General features: G+C 48.7%; 1 pseudogene; it reads right to left on the reverse strand.

Annotated features, from left to right (window-relative positions):
- Nucleotides 1-852: 852 nt before the first annotated feature.
- LOC136526649 (sugar transport protein MST6-like) lies at nt 853-2,055 on the reverse strand (annotated as a pseudogene).
- Between the last annotated feature and the right edge of the window lie 12,277 nt (nt 2,056-14,332).

Consider the following 14,332-nt stretch of genomic DNA (forward strand, 5'->3'; position numbering starts at 1 on the left):
GTTGTCTGCAGCCAGAGCCGAGGACGCGTCTTCAGAACCACATTGGAGCTGGCGAAGATGCGAGCCCCTCGGTGGACCGCCGGAGAGGAGGGGCCGTCGGGACCTCTTCCATTGCTCGTAGTAGTGTAACGCAGTCGCTAGGAAGAAGACTGCGAGCACGGAGACCCCGAAGCCGATGAGCAAGATCTCCACGAGTTTTGAGATCTGCCTATGAGGCGTGCTTTCCTTCAATAAAAAAAAAGTGAGACGATAGATGCTCGGGTACTATTTTTTTAAAAATGCACATATCTTAAAGCAAATATAACTAATTAACCATTCTACTAATTACAACAAAATCGGTAGGGGGCTTGAGCCCCCCCCCCCCCCCCCGCCCCAGTGGCAGATCCGCCACTGGTGGTGGGCTAAGAGAAACAACATCTAGGGGAAGAAAAGACCAGTTTCTATCATTGCTAGATCGGTGGAATGTATGCTGCGGAGGTTACCGAGCTAATGAAAAAGGAACCTAGGATGGGGATCGGGGAAGTGCAAGTGTGGCCTAAGCAAGGTTTTCATTATCGGAAATAAAAATTATCGGAGGTCAGGGATAAATAGGATAAACATGATATTTCGGATCAAATTAAAAAAACAATTTGTTTTGAAAAATAAGCCAGATCCTGGTTATATCATAAAGATCAACTGGATGACATTGTTATCAGAAATATCGGACCAAATTCAAATAGTGTTGCGTCCTTCTCTTGGGACGACTTCGACTTCTTGGATTCAAATGACACTGTTAGTACCTCTGATGGGCGCACGTAGGGTGGTGGTGCTGTTGGAGAAGCCGTTATCCCCGTAGTCGGACTCCAGAGCACGTTAGCCTCTCCCGAGGTTGAGGAGCAGCCACACAAAACTAGCTGCCCATCGTTCATGCACAGCACAGCAACCGAAGCAGGCATGCGACACAAAGTTGACGAGCCCGGTGATGACTGTCAACATGAGCGACGCGGTGCCGCCGAAGCCCAGCGTCTTGAACAGCACCGGCGCGCAGAACATGATCACGTTGATGCTCGTCAGCTGCTGGAACTGCGGGATCGCCACCGCCATCACCAGCTGGGGATGGTACCGCCGCCGTTGGATGTCGCCCCGTGGGTGAGCCACCACCCTGGATGACTCACCGGCAGCCACTAGGTCGTCGTACTCGACGGCCACGTCGTCGGTGTCGTGCACCCGCAGCAACATCCGCTTCGCCTCCTTGGGCCGGCCGCGCTCTAGGAGTAACAGGGAGCAGACGGTGATGATGGCGGCTAGGACGGCCGCCTACCCAAGGCTGAGTCACCAGCCCCACCCACCGACGATCCTCGCCATGCCATAGTTGATGAGGTTGGCGAGGAGGATCCGCAGCGTGATCATGAGCTGGAACCCGTTGTTGAGCATGTCGCGCATCCACTAGGGCGCCATCTCCAATAGGTACACCGGCACGCTCTGGTTGGCGAACACGACACGGACGCCGAGCAGCATGCGGCCAAGAATCAGCATCGCCACGTCCACCGCCACACCATTGAGCGTGCACCCCTCTAGGAAAGTGATCCCGCCGGCGAACATGAACCACTTGCGGCCGGAGGCGCCGGTGACGGTCGCCGTGAAGAGCGATGCCACATAGAGCGATAACGTGAACAGCGTTAGCTGGCTGTCAAACTTGCAATACTGTTTGCCGCTCTCTGCCGACTCTGCCTGCTCCCGGTACACCGACGGGAAGAAGCGGCTCAGGAAGGGGGTCCATGGACGTGATGCCACTAGAGATGCCGATGTCGTAACCGAAGATGAGCCCGCCCATGGCCGCCACTATGCACGCCATGAACACGAATAGGGTCAGCCCTGTTGGCCCTTGGATCTTCGGCACAGGTGAGCCGACCACTCCCTAGCGTTGCTGGAGATCCAGGGGGCCAACAAGTGGTATCAGAGCCGTACAAGCGCGTCACCGGACTAACTGCTGGCGATGATGGACGGTTTGGAGATGGGCAACAGCAGCGGCGCTGCTGTGGCTACCCAGCCACGATAGGAGTTCATTGGGCGCATGGTGCGAGAGGTCAGCGGCACCAGTTGGCCAACGCTGACTCGCACCAACTATGGCGAGTGGGCGGTGACCATGAAGGTCAAGCTCAGAGCCCGACGACTCAGGAATGCTATTGACAAGGGCACCGACAATGAAGAAGACAATATGTCAGCGTTGGAGGCTATCCTCGTTGTTGTGCCAGCGGAGTATAGGGAGCCAATGGGTGTGAAGAGCTCTGCTAAGGAGGCGTGGGAGGCCATTACGGCGATGCGCGTCGGTTCCGACCACGCAAAGAAGGTGACGACCCAGCTGCTGAAGCAGGAGTACGCCAACCTTAATTTCAAGGATGGTGATGTGGTGGAGGATTTTGCCCTCCGCCTACATATGCTCATCAGCAAGCTGAGGAGCCATGGCATCACCATCGACGAAGAAGAGACGGTCTCTAAGTATCTCCACTCCGTGCCGGCAAAGTACATCTAGATCGCTCTCTCCATAGAGATGATGCTGGACCTATCCACCCTCACCATTGAGGATATGATAGGCCATCTGCGGTGGTGGACGAGCACATGGAGTAGGCCATAACGTCAAAGGACAGCGGCAAGCTGCTGCTGATAGAGGAGGAGTGGGCTGCCTAGAGGAACTCCGGGGAAGCCTCCTCCAGCCGCGGTGGCGATGGCAAGCACCGTAGCAAGGCTTCTTCGGAGAAGAAGAAGAAGAAGACGGTCGACCCCAACACCTGCCGGTGCTATGGGAAGATGGGTCATTAGGCAAAGGAGTGCCCAAATTGCAAGCAGGAGAAGAAGGCTGAGGCTCATCTGGTGCAGGCTAATGATGATGAGGCCACTCTCCTGATGGCAACATTCTGTGCACTGCACGACATTGAGGCCAAGGAGAAGGGAGAGGTGATGGCGGTGAAAGGGCCTAGGATGGCTCTGAAAGTTGTCTACCTCGATGAACCGCGTGCCCAAGTCCACCTCGGATGTGTGGGCGGCGAGAAGGTGTAGCGGTGGTACCTAGACTATGGCGCTAGCAAACACATGATGGGCTCCAAGGCAGCCTTCTTCGAGCTTGACGACGATATGACCGGCACGGTGAAGTTCGGTCACCGCTCAAGGGTGGCGATCCGAGGGCGCGGCACCATCATCTTCAGGTGCCAGAATAGTGAGCACCAGATGCTAATGGATGTATATTACATCCCATAGCTACGTTCAAGCATCATCAGCGTTGGCCAGCTAGATGAGCACGGGAGTGAGGTACTAATCAAGAACGGCGTCCTCAGGATCAGGGACAGGGAGTAGCACCTTCTTGCCAAGGTGAAGAGGTCCTAGAATCGGCTGTACCTGCTCGACTTGAAGGTGGAACAGTCGGTGTGCCTGGCAGCACGGCACACCGAGGAGCCATGGCTGTGGCATGCCAGGTTCGGCCATCTCAGCTTCGACGCGCTTGGTCGGCTGGAGAAGATGGTCCAAGAGCTACCCCACATCAAGCACGGAGGCGAGCTATGTGATAGCTGTCTGGCCGGAAAGCAGAGGAGGCTATCATTCCCAAAGGCGCCCAAGTATCGCGTGGTGGACACTCTTGAGCTCGTCCACGGTGATCTCTACGGGCTAATCACACCAGCCACAAATGGTGGTCGGCGGCACTTCCTCTTGCTCATGGATGATTACAGTCGCTATATGTGGTTGCAACTCCTGACGAGCAAGGATGAGACGGAGGCGGTGATCAAGAAGTTCAAGGCGCGCGCCGAGGTGGAGAGTGGCAAGAAGTTGCGCGTGCTAAGGACTGATCGTGGTGGTGAATTCACTTTGGTGGAGTTCGCTGTGTACTACGTGGATTAGGGTGTGGTGCGACACCACACCGCGCCGTACTCGCCGTAGCAGAATGGTGTGGTGGAGCGGTGGAACCAGATGGTGGTCGGCATGGCTCGATCCATGATGAAGGCAAAGGGCATGCCGGCAAGGTTCTAGGGTCAGGCGGTGACCACAGTGGTGTTCATCCTTAACCGCGCGCCCACCAAGGCCCTGAAGGGCAAGACATCATTCGAAGCTTGGTATGGGCGCAAGCCGAGCGTATCCTTCCTCAGGGACATTCGGTTGCATCGGCCATGTCAGGAAGACAAAGCTAGTCCTCACCAAGCTAGAGGACAGGAGCACACCGATGGTGTTCTTGTGCTACGCAGAAGGTACCAAGGCATACCAGGCAAGGTGGTTGTCTCGCACGATGTTGTGTTCGATGAGAAGGCGGCCTAGGACTGGAACAGTCTGGGCACAGGGGAACCTGGCAGCTTCACCAGCACCTTCATCATCGAGCACTTGCTCATCCACGGTGGTGGAGACGTTGGAGAGGAGGTGTAGACCACTCCAGCAATAGAGCCAAGCACTCCTAGTGCGATGCCGAGCACTCTGGGAGGGGTGCCGAGCACTCCAGGAGTGGAGCCGAGCGGTCCTGCAGTGGTGTCGACCACTCCAGGATAGGTGCTGAACACCCCCATAGTGGAGCAGAGAGGTCTTGCAATGGTGGCGACCACTCCAAGACTCGTGCTGAGCACTACTGCAGTGTGCTGACCACTCCAGGAGTGGTGACAAGCGGTCCAGGAGTAGTGCCGAGCACTACAACCGGGGTGCCGAGCACTCCAGGTGCTGTGTCGACCACTCCAGCAAAACAAGGAACTCCATTGACGCCGATCGAGTTCGCCTCACCTCCAAGTGACATCACTGAGTTCGTGGATTCCTTCCACAATGGTGAGGAGGTGTGGTTCCATAGGCTAGACGATATCATCGGTGGCACAGGGCCCTCAGGCATGGCAGGTTGGCTGCTCAATGACCTAGAGCTGCTTCTCGTTAGTGTAGAGGAACCACCCATGTTCGCGCTGGCCGAGCGTGATGCAAATTGGTGACGAGCGATGCTAGAGGAGATGAAGGCGATCAAGGAAAATGAGACTTGGGAGCTCATCAATCCACCTCTAGGATGTCATTCGATCGGCCTGAAGTGGGTGTACAAGGTCACGCGGGATGAGCACGGCGCCATTGTCAAGCACAAGGTGCGCCTCGTTGCCCGAGGCTTTGTCCAGCATGAGGGCATCGACTTCAAGGAAGTCTTTGCGCTGGTAGCGCACATGGAGTCTGTCCGACTGCTACTAGCATTGGCAGCAGCAAAGCACTGGTGCGTCCATCACCTGGACATAAAATTGTCTTTCCTCAACAGTGAGCTGGCAGAGACGGTCTTCATCAGACAACCTCTAGGTTTCGCCATGAAAGGAGCGGAGCATGGGCTGCGGCAAGCCCCGCGAGCATGGAACGCCAAGCATGACTCCACGCTGGGTGAGCTTGGGTTCACACGGTGCGCAACCGAGCACGCGCTCTACACACGATGATGGGGGAAGGATGAGCTCGTCGTTGGCATGTATGTGGACGACCTGATCGTCACCGGCGCGCGTGCGGAGGACATCGATAGCTTCAAGCGTGAGATGCTGGCTCGGTTTTGAATAAGCAATCTTGGCATGCTCTCCTACTATCTGGGCATCGAGGTGAGAAAGGGGAAGGAGGCACTCATGCTCGGTTAGAGCGCGTACGCCTCAAAGCTATTGGAGCGGAGCGGCATGGCTGAGTGCAAGCCTTGCGTGACTTCGATGGAGGATCGACTGAAGTTGACGAAGGCCAATACCGCGGTGAAGGTAGATGCAACACTCTACTGGGGCATCGTCGGCGGTCTGCGCTACCTAGTCCACATGAGGCCGGATAATGCGTTCGTTGTGGGCTACATCAGTCACTTCATGTAGGATCCCCGAGAGGATCACTGGATTGTGGTGAAGCGGTTGCTACGCTACATCAAGGGGACAGTGGATCAGGTGATCGTCTTCCCCAAGACCGGCAAAAGTAGGCTGCAGCTCACTGTGTTCAGTGATACAGACATGGCAGGGGACATCGATGGACGGCGGAGCACCTCTAGCATGCTCTTCTTCCTCGGGTCGGCTCCAATTTCATGGATGTCGCTGAAACAGAAGGTGGTGGCGCTATCCACATGCAAGGCAGAGTACGTGGCGACGGCCACAATGGCGTGCCAAGCTGTATGGCTACGCCAGCTGCTGGGCGAGCTGACCGGTGTGGAAGCTCACTCACCAGCATTGATGGTGGACAACCGGCCCGCCATCGCCCTCGTGAAGAATCCGATTCTCCACGACCGGAGCAAGCACATCGACGTCAAGTTTCACTTCCTTAGGGACTGTGTCGATGGAGGACAGATCGTCATCGAGTTCATCAAAACTGGTCGGCAACTCGCAGACGTCATCACCAAGCCGCTCGGCCGTCTTCGGCTCACGGAGCTGAAGAAGATGATCGGCATGAAGGGGGTTCTAGGGTTGGCAGCAGGATTATGAAAAGAATTGTTATGTAATCTGTTGCTCCCTTGTGTGAACGTGTGGCAAGGGAGGCAGCGCCGAAAAGGGCTCCCTGTTGTGGCACTGTAGCCAGTGCAGGGGCAGGTGCCGAACGGCTCTCCTGCGGCACTGTAGCCACGGCAGGGGTAGGCGCCAAAGTCAGACATGCTGTCACATCTAGTCACTGTAGCAGCATGACAGCCTGATATGTCTTTGTATTAAGATTATATGGGTAGAGTTGTATACATAGTTTGCCACTGCAACTCAGTAAAAAGAGCAAGTTCAGTTTTGCCATCTCCTCTGCAGAGCTTCGACCAACGCTAGTGCTTGTGCTGTGTGTGTACGCTCTGTTCTCCCTCCCTTCTTCTACCTCTATCCATAGTGTGTGCTCGGCAACGATAGTGTGTGGTCGTCAATGCTGGTGAGTGGTCGGCTCACCCGTGCCGAAGATCCAGGGGGCCAACAACCCCATCAGGGTAGTCCTGCCGCTTGTCGGCCGACGTGCTCGGCGCCACTGCCGCGCCGCCCGCCATTGCCACTGCTCACACGCGCAACACAAGCACTCACAGGGGAGGGAAAGATCGAATGACTTCGGATGGAAGCAAGGAGCAACACGGTGAGGGCATCCGCGTCCACAGGCCCGGCTATCAGCCTAGGCGGCAGGAGCGACGGCAAGGGCCCAACTAAAAGGTTCCCGATTTCTTAACTAATTAGTTCTTCCCAATTTATTAGCGACATAATTTTCGTTCTCAAATAATTGCTTCATTGTTATGAGATTAGCCATCCATCCATGCACGCCATAAAAGAGACGTCGCTTTTTATTCTTTTGTTACCTTAAAATCCTTTTCTCTCATTTGGATGTGTTATCGTCCCTTGCCTGCATTTCTGCTCACTCCCCTCTCAGAAGTCCTCTTCTAAGCGCTATTGTTGCTACCCCAAATTATTGCTTCAGCTAATGGTGGTTTACTGAAAGGAGTGGCTGCATATAAAGTCGAGCTGTGCCTTCTTTAACCTATTTTCTGATTAATCTGGCCTTCTACTAATGTATGCTGCTTGACCTGATACGTATTGACCTGATATACGTATTGGCCTGTCTTACAAGGATTGCAGCTATATGATTCATCGGTTTGATTTCACAGTATTGGTTATAGGTTGTACCACATCCAAAAAATAGAGAAAGGCTACCTATCTTGCAGGGATGTCGATCCTGTAAGTTTAGGTTTAATATTTTCTACACTTAACCCATACTTCTAGATTATGATGCTCAAATCACATTAAACTGGAGAGGACACACGATTTCAGAGAGACGGGACCATCAAAATGAAGTGTATAGGAGTATAGGTTTTAGGTGTCCCGGGGTAAAATCCCATGTTATTATTCAGTTTCTTCTGTTATAAATTGCTCCCAATCGCAGAGGGGCTACAACTTTCGGTGTTGATGCAAGAAACCTTTCCTTAGATGAGAGAGTAGAGGTGTGAGGGGACTGGGGAGTGGATAGAGAGCTCGCTGCACTATGGCTCTCTCATAGACTGCACTCATGGTGTGGAGCCCGGCCATAGGCTGCTGCTCAAGCTGGAGCGCGATCGACGTCTACTACGCCTATCGCCGACCAGTGCTACCCGGCCGTCCAAAGGGGTGGCGTAGCATGTGCCATCGGTGCGTATGTGATGTGTTTGTGCAATTAACATCTACTTTTACTTTTATGCCTCCCTCCGTCCACTATATGCCTCCCTCCATCAAGAAAAAAACATGCAACTATAGATTGCGTGTCAGAAAAAGGAGTTCACGGTTTATTAAGTTTCTAGTGAATAGTATTTTATATTTATGGCTCCAAATCAATTTATTATGAAAATATATTTCATAATTAATTTAGTGAAATTTATTTGATATCATAAATATTGATACTTTTTATCTATAATTGGTCAAACTTAAAATACTAAAACGTGATAATGTGCTAAAATTGTATGTTTTCCTGGACGGAGGGAGTAGTACTTATGAGTAGTATATTTTGGATTTTTATGTTATTCCTCAATATAGATAGCACTGGACTTTGAGAAAAGATAATTATATTAAATTTCTTTAATTCCTACTAGGACAAATAGGCTAGTTTTAGTGGAGAGTTTCATGCTGTTGTTTTCAAGACTGTCTCGTCATGTAGAATGATATGAAACATGAATTAAACACCCACTCTCAATGGATAGTTTCATTCTATAGTCTTTCAAAGGTGCTCATAGGGGTAGGGTTTGCGTGTGTGTTCATAGGGGTGAGTGTGCGTACGTGTTGAGCATCTGCGTCTGTATTTGTGTAATTCACAAAAAAAAGAGTTTCATCCCCATGATACTCACTTTTTCTCTCTCTTCTTAAAAAACCTCGCCACATCATCAAAAACACTTATGTGGTAGTTCATTAAATAAAAATAAAACTCTAATGAAACTCCCACCGAGACTGGCCTCCGTGGGAGTTTCACGAGAATTTCATCTCCATTAAACAGGTTGCCACATAATCATTTTTTTGACATTGCAATGTATTTAAGAAGAGAGATGAAATGAGTTTCATCTCTTGGCACGATTACCGACTCATGAGTCATGAAATTAAATGACTATGAAACTATAAAATAAAATTTTTCATTGAGAGTAGGTGTTTCATTTAAGTTTTTTTTTTGACAGGACAGTCTTAGTCCACTGAGACTGACCTTGTATATATATAAAACAGTCGGAAAGATTTCTTTGTAGAATCCTGGCTAATCGACCAAGCCCCAAGACCGGCACGAAGCCCCCACACCATGCATGGGTATTAAGAGGTTGCTGAAAAGATTGCAAATAATAGTAATAAAAAAACGCACAAAGAAACTACACTTGATTAAGAAAATGTTCGGAACCTGTCTGAAATTTTATTCATGCCCAATCATGTAGTAGTAGTACGGTATATTTTCTTTTCATTTCTAACAAGATTCTACCGGTTAATAAACTTCTTATTTTTCTACAATGCAATCAGGGACTTCTTGTGTTAAGGTCATGTCACGCCATCCATGCATGCAAAGTAGCAGGTCATGCATGTACTCCTGGCATATGATACAAAGGAGTAACCATGGTCCGAAGGGCATCACGTCATCCATGCAAAGTAGCATGCCATGCACGAATGTGGTAACAAGGGCATCTAGCCTACTCACCTCAGTCCGTGAAATAATGCAGCTATGGATCACGTATGAATCAAGCTAGTTTAACTTTGGTAGAGTTTATAGTGAATACTATTAACATTTATATCTCTAATTAAATTTATTATGAAAATATAATTCATAATCATTTTAGTGATATTTATTTTGTGTTATAAATACTAGTATATTTTTCTATAATTTTGATCAAACTTCAAATCATTTGATTTCTTAAAAAGCGAAAATTATTTTAGAGCAGGGCTAATATACAGCCGGCTGCAGCCGTAAGAATCTTTGCAGCCCACACATATATTAGTTAACACTTCACTATTAATACATGGTTCATTTGTCTCCCTCACAAAGTTTCTAGGTTCTTGTGACTAAGCTGGATGTAAACTTACAACCCGCTTTGCCTCTATCTCCTCTTCTCTTTCTTCCACCTCAACGTTCAGTCTGCTTACAGCCAATCATTATACTTGCTCTCATGGACGTAGGGAATATAGCACATGTTGTGTGTGCCCTAGTGCACAAAATTAGATATTTACATAAAAAACGAACCTCACGCGTAGGACAAAGATGGCATCCACCGTGGCTAGGGATGACTATGGGAGGTACTATATAGATTTTTCTATCGAAGATACTATTAATATACCAAGCTATACATAGATCCCCAGTTATAGGTCTCAAATATTTGATTATGGACTACGAAGTCTTATAATAACCAACATAAATCCTCAACTTCTTTTGTCTTCCCCTTTTCGATTTCCTAGTGGTCCATTAGGAATTGTTGCTTCTTATTAATATAAGCTGGAATCTTCCGGGCGTTTCAAAAAACCAACTTTCGCTGTGAGGTCCCACAGATGTACATTAGGATGGTGATATCTTCCGATGTTTCAAAAAGAAAACTCGATTTTTGATGAGGTCCCACATATGTACACTAGGATGGAGATATCGGCACATTCACAACACAGCCGAATCTTTGCAGATGAAGAATCATTGATTGTTGTCCATACACTAGTTGACAAGAAGAAACAGAGTGGTATGAAGAAAGTCTTGCCAATATGTTCTATAAATTTCATGCATCAGGCATGCTCCTGTGAATGCTTATAAAAGACCAAGCCAATACATTATAAAAATAATAAAGTTACTATATACATACGTCTGGCTATCAATGGAGATGTCACTTTACATTGTTAAAGCGAGTGACACGGACTTAGATCGATCACTTCGGTTGGTTCACCACATCTCAATCGTTTGACATTTAGCACCGATTTTTATTATTAAGACATTGGTACCAAGTTTGTGTGAAAAACTTGACTACCTTAATTTCATCAATTGACAAAATGACTAGCCACTAGCCAGAAAATAAATAATGTTTTTTGAACAACAGAAAATAAATAATGTTGATGGAGCCGAGGAGCAAACAGGGCGCTTGCTGTATTCCAGCAACAGTTGCGATACAAGCCACCGGTGACACATCCTCCCTCGCTTTCCCCCATTATCCCCCTCCCTTCCGTCCTCCCCCTTTCCCACGCCAAGAAACCACGCTGCGACCGCGCTCCTCATCGTCCTCGATCCCAATCCCTCCTCGTCGCGATCGCAAACCGATATCGACCTGTCCGGTCGGCTCCACATCGCCAGCCTGCAACTCCTTCCTTCGGTGAGGGTGCGTCTGGTTTGTGCTCCCGCAGCGGAGGCTGGAGCCGAGATGACAATGCCGGGCTCTCCAGCGAGGCCGAGCATCTCGGCCCTCCGCAGTGCCCAGTGGCGTGCCGATCTCGGCGTCATCCCCGGCTCCGCCGCCGTCTCCACCGACGAGCTCCGCCGCGCCGCCGCCGACTCCCGCCGGAGGTCTGATCGTCTCAGGGAATCATGTTACGTTTAATCCTGCAGAAGCTTCTTACATTTCTTGAAATGATTTGATACCAAGATTGAGCTAATTCCGCGGCCGTGGATCAACTTTCATACCAAAATTGTTGCTTAGTTCTTTATTGCCTTTCTCTCAAATCTTGTATGCCAAAGATCCTTGCATATGGTAATATAATGTTCAAGTCAGCCTCGCTCCTGCCACAGTTCCTCATAAAAAAAAAGTTCTGGTTTCTTGAAATGCCGAAATGGTCCTTGATTGTTCTAAAGATCTTTATTGTTTGGTTTGACTCCATGGAAATAAACTAGAAGGGATTGGAAATTGAGAACACTGGATTGTAATTAGGGCGAATTCCTACTAGTGGAACTCACGTGCTTTGTTGTCCTTGGACAGGCTGATCAAGTAATCAAAATGCAAAGTATTGTTAAACGGATGATCTTTGTTACTACTACTTGTTAGTATGTGGTAAAAGATGCAAATTTTGTTGGGTTTCAGGGCTTTGACTCTAGAATTTTAATTGTTGATTGCTGCAGATATGCTAATCTTCGGCGAAGGCTTCTAATAGATCCCCATCTTTCCAAGGATGAAGAAGGTGCCGCTGACTTGATTGTGGAGAATCACTATATCGCATAGCCCAGGTAGGCACTAGCTTTTGCCTTTTGCCTTTGAAGTGTGTGGTCTCTGAGTTGTCGTGTTACCCATGATTTATTAAAAAAACTACGGTTATGCTTGGATAGGGGATGTTTTGTGCTAGATTAACATATGAGTTGCAGTCCATGTGTCTGAGAAGGTAGTCATGTGTCTGATCAGATGTTAAATAAGTCTTCTGTTACTTAAAAGAAAGGGGAGGGAATGCAGAGAGAAACCGTTTTTGCTGCACTGTTATCTCTCACTAGTCACTAGTTGCAACCTGCAGACCATGCTATCATTTTTTTTCTCGAACACGCAAGAGACTTGTGCATCATTTCATTAAAATAGAGAAGAGAGTGCAAAGGGAGGGCAAGGCATGCTATTATTTTCTCACCAGTCATATTATCTTGAATCATTTCTCAATCCTATAGCAATATAAGAAAGTGACATCTTCCACAAAGTCACCATTAGTGGCATCAGCTTTTTTGGAAAAAAAATAATCTGTACATTGTCAATGCAGGGAGCACTTGGGGCCAATATTTCATGAATGCGGAGCTTGAGAAAATGCTTAACCAAGATCTGTCCCGCCTATACCCTGAATTGGGGGACTTCTTCCAAACAAGCACATGTCAGTCTATGCTTATATTGTTAGTATGGAGCCTCAGATACCCAAAGTTTGGTTACAGACAAGGTAAATCATTGATATCTTTTCAGTCACTGCGAGCTATTTATCTCCTAAAAAAATGGTTGATACAAACTAAAGTCGTATAGCCGCAACATGATAGGCCTAAGTGCACATCAAACCAGTGGTTCCCCAGAGTTGACTCCTAATCTTATGCCTATTCAATGCTTGTCACTGTGTGGAACCAAAACTTCACTTCTAAAATAGCTACCTACTTCTTTCTACAATTATTAACCTAACTTTAGTGGAGTACTTCTATATTGCATATTGAAGCAAATTAACTTTGTTTGGCCTGTTTTAAGTGACTAAACATTATTTCTGCCAAAGGTAAAAACATAGGTGCACATTTTTGTAACAACATGCCAAAACCTTCTTGAACAACTTTAACAAGGGTCCAAATCAGTTGGTGTGCGCGACTTTTGTTTTCTGATGAGATATTCATCTGTCCTCATCGTATGCATTTGTCAACATAAATCACTTTCCTCCCGCAGGAATGCATGTTCTCTTCTCGAACCCGGCTCCGTGGATTGGAGCTAACACCTTTTCAGAGCATCTTCAATAGATTAAGCATCCTCAAAATACTAAAATACTACCATACAGCAGATCGATGAGGCTGCAACAGATTTCTTATTCCATTACCAATATCCAAATTTTCAAGTTAATTAACTCACACCCCTCTCCTTCTGATGTAGGGGATGCCGAGCGCTCACCTATCCAACGGTTAGTGCTGGCACCATGACGCGAAGGGTAAGGCCAGGGCTAAGGGCCCATGGTCGTTGCTATGCTATCTCGGCGGAACGGAAGGGCTGCGCGCGGCAACATCAAATAAATAGAAGGCTGGCGCCAGATCTGGCCCACGGGGACCCGCCGTTGCCGGCCATGGGGACCAACTGAGGAAGAAGGGCCCATGCGCTCCAGAGGCGTCCTCCACCTTGCCTCGCCCACGATCTATGAACCGAGGAAGAAAAGGATGGAGGCCAACTGGTTCAATCGTGTGACGGAGTGAGGAAGTCGCGGCCGATCAACGGGCGATGCCAAATAGAAGGTGAACCACCGGCAGCGGTGGCGGTTGATGGGCGTCGTGCGATACAAGAGAGAGCAAAGAAAGAGATGGGGTGGGATGGGTGTAAATAAAAATGACGTGCCATTTATAGGTGGCCCATAGGACAGGAAATATATTTTCTAACGACTCTTGGTTTGTTTCTTTTCTTTTTGAATTTTGAACCGAGTAAAAGGTATGTTATCCTGCTCCATGATGTTTTTCTCATCCAACAAACCTACGTTGAGAAGTAAAGTTAGCAGCAAAAATTACTATACCATATAGATTAGATTAGTATTTGAAATTGCATGTATATTTCCAATGCAATTTCATACTATGCCCTTATCAGTGGCGGATCTGCCACCGAGGCTGGGGGCTCAAGCCCCCTACCGTGGCTGCGCCTGTGGAGCCCCCTAGCCCCCCAAAGAATTTTTGGACAGTGGACTGGCAATGGAGGAAGGAAAGGAAGGGCTGGAGACCTGAAACACCCGAGAGGTCGACGGAGGTCGAAGACGACGCGTGGGGTCTTTCTCCATCACTTTGTTTCCCCCACCCA

This window comes from Miscanthus floridulus, chromosome 19, assembly GCF_019320115.1.
Source record: "Miscanthus floridulus cultivar M001 chromosome 19, ASM1932011v1, whole genome shotgun sequence".
NCBI classification, from domain to species: domain Eukaryota; kingdom Viridiplantae; phylum Streptophyta; class Magnoliopsida; order Poales; family Poaceae; genus Miscanthus; species Miscanthus floridulus.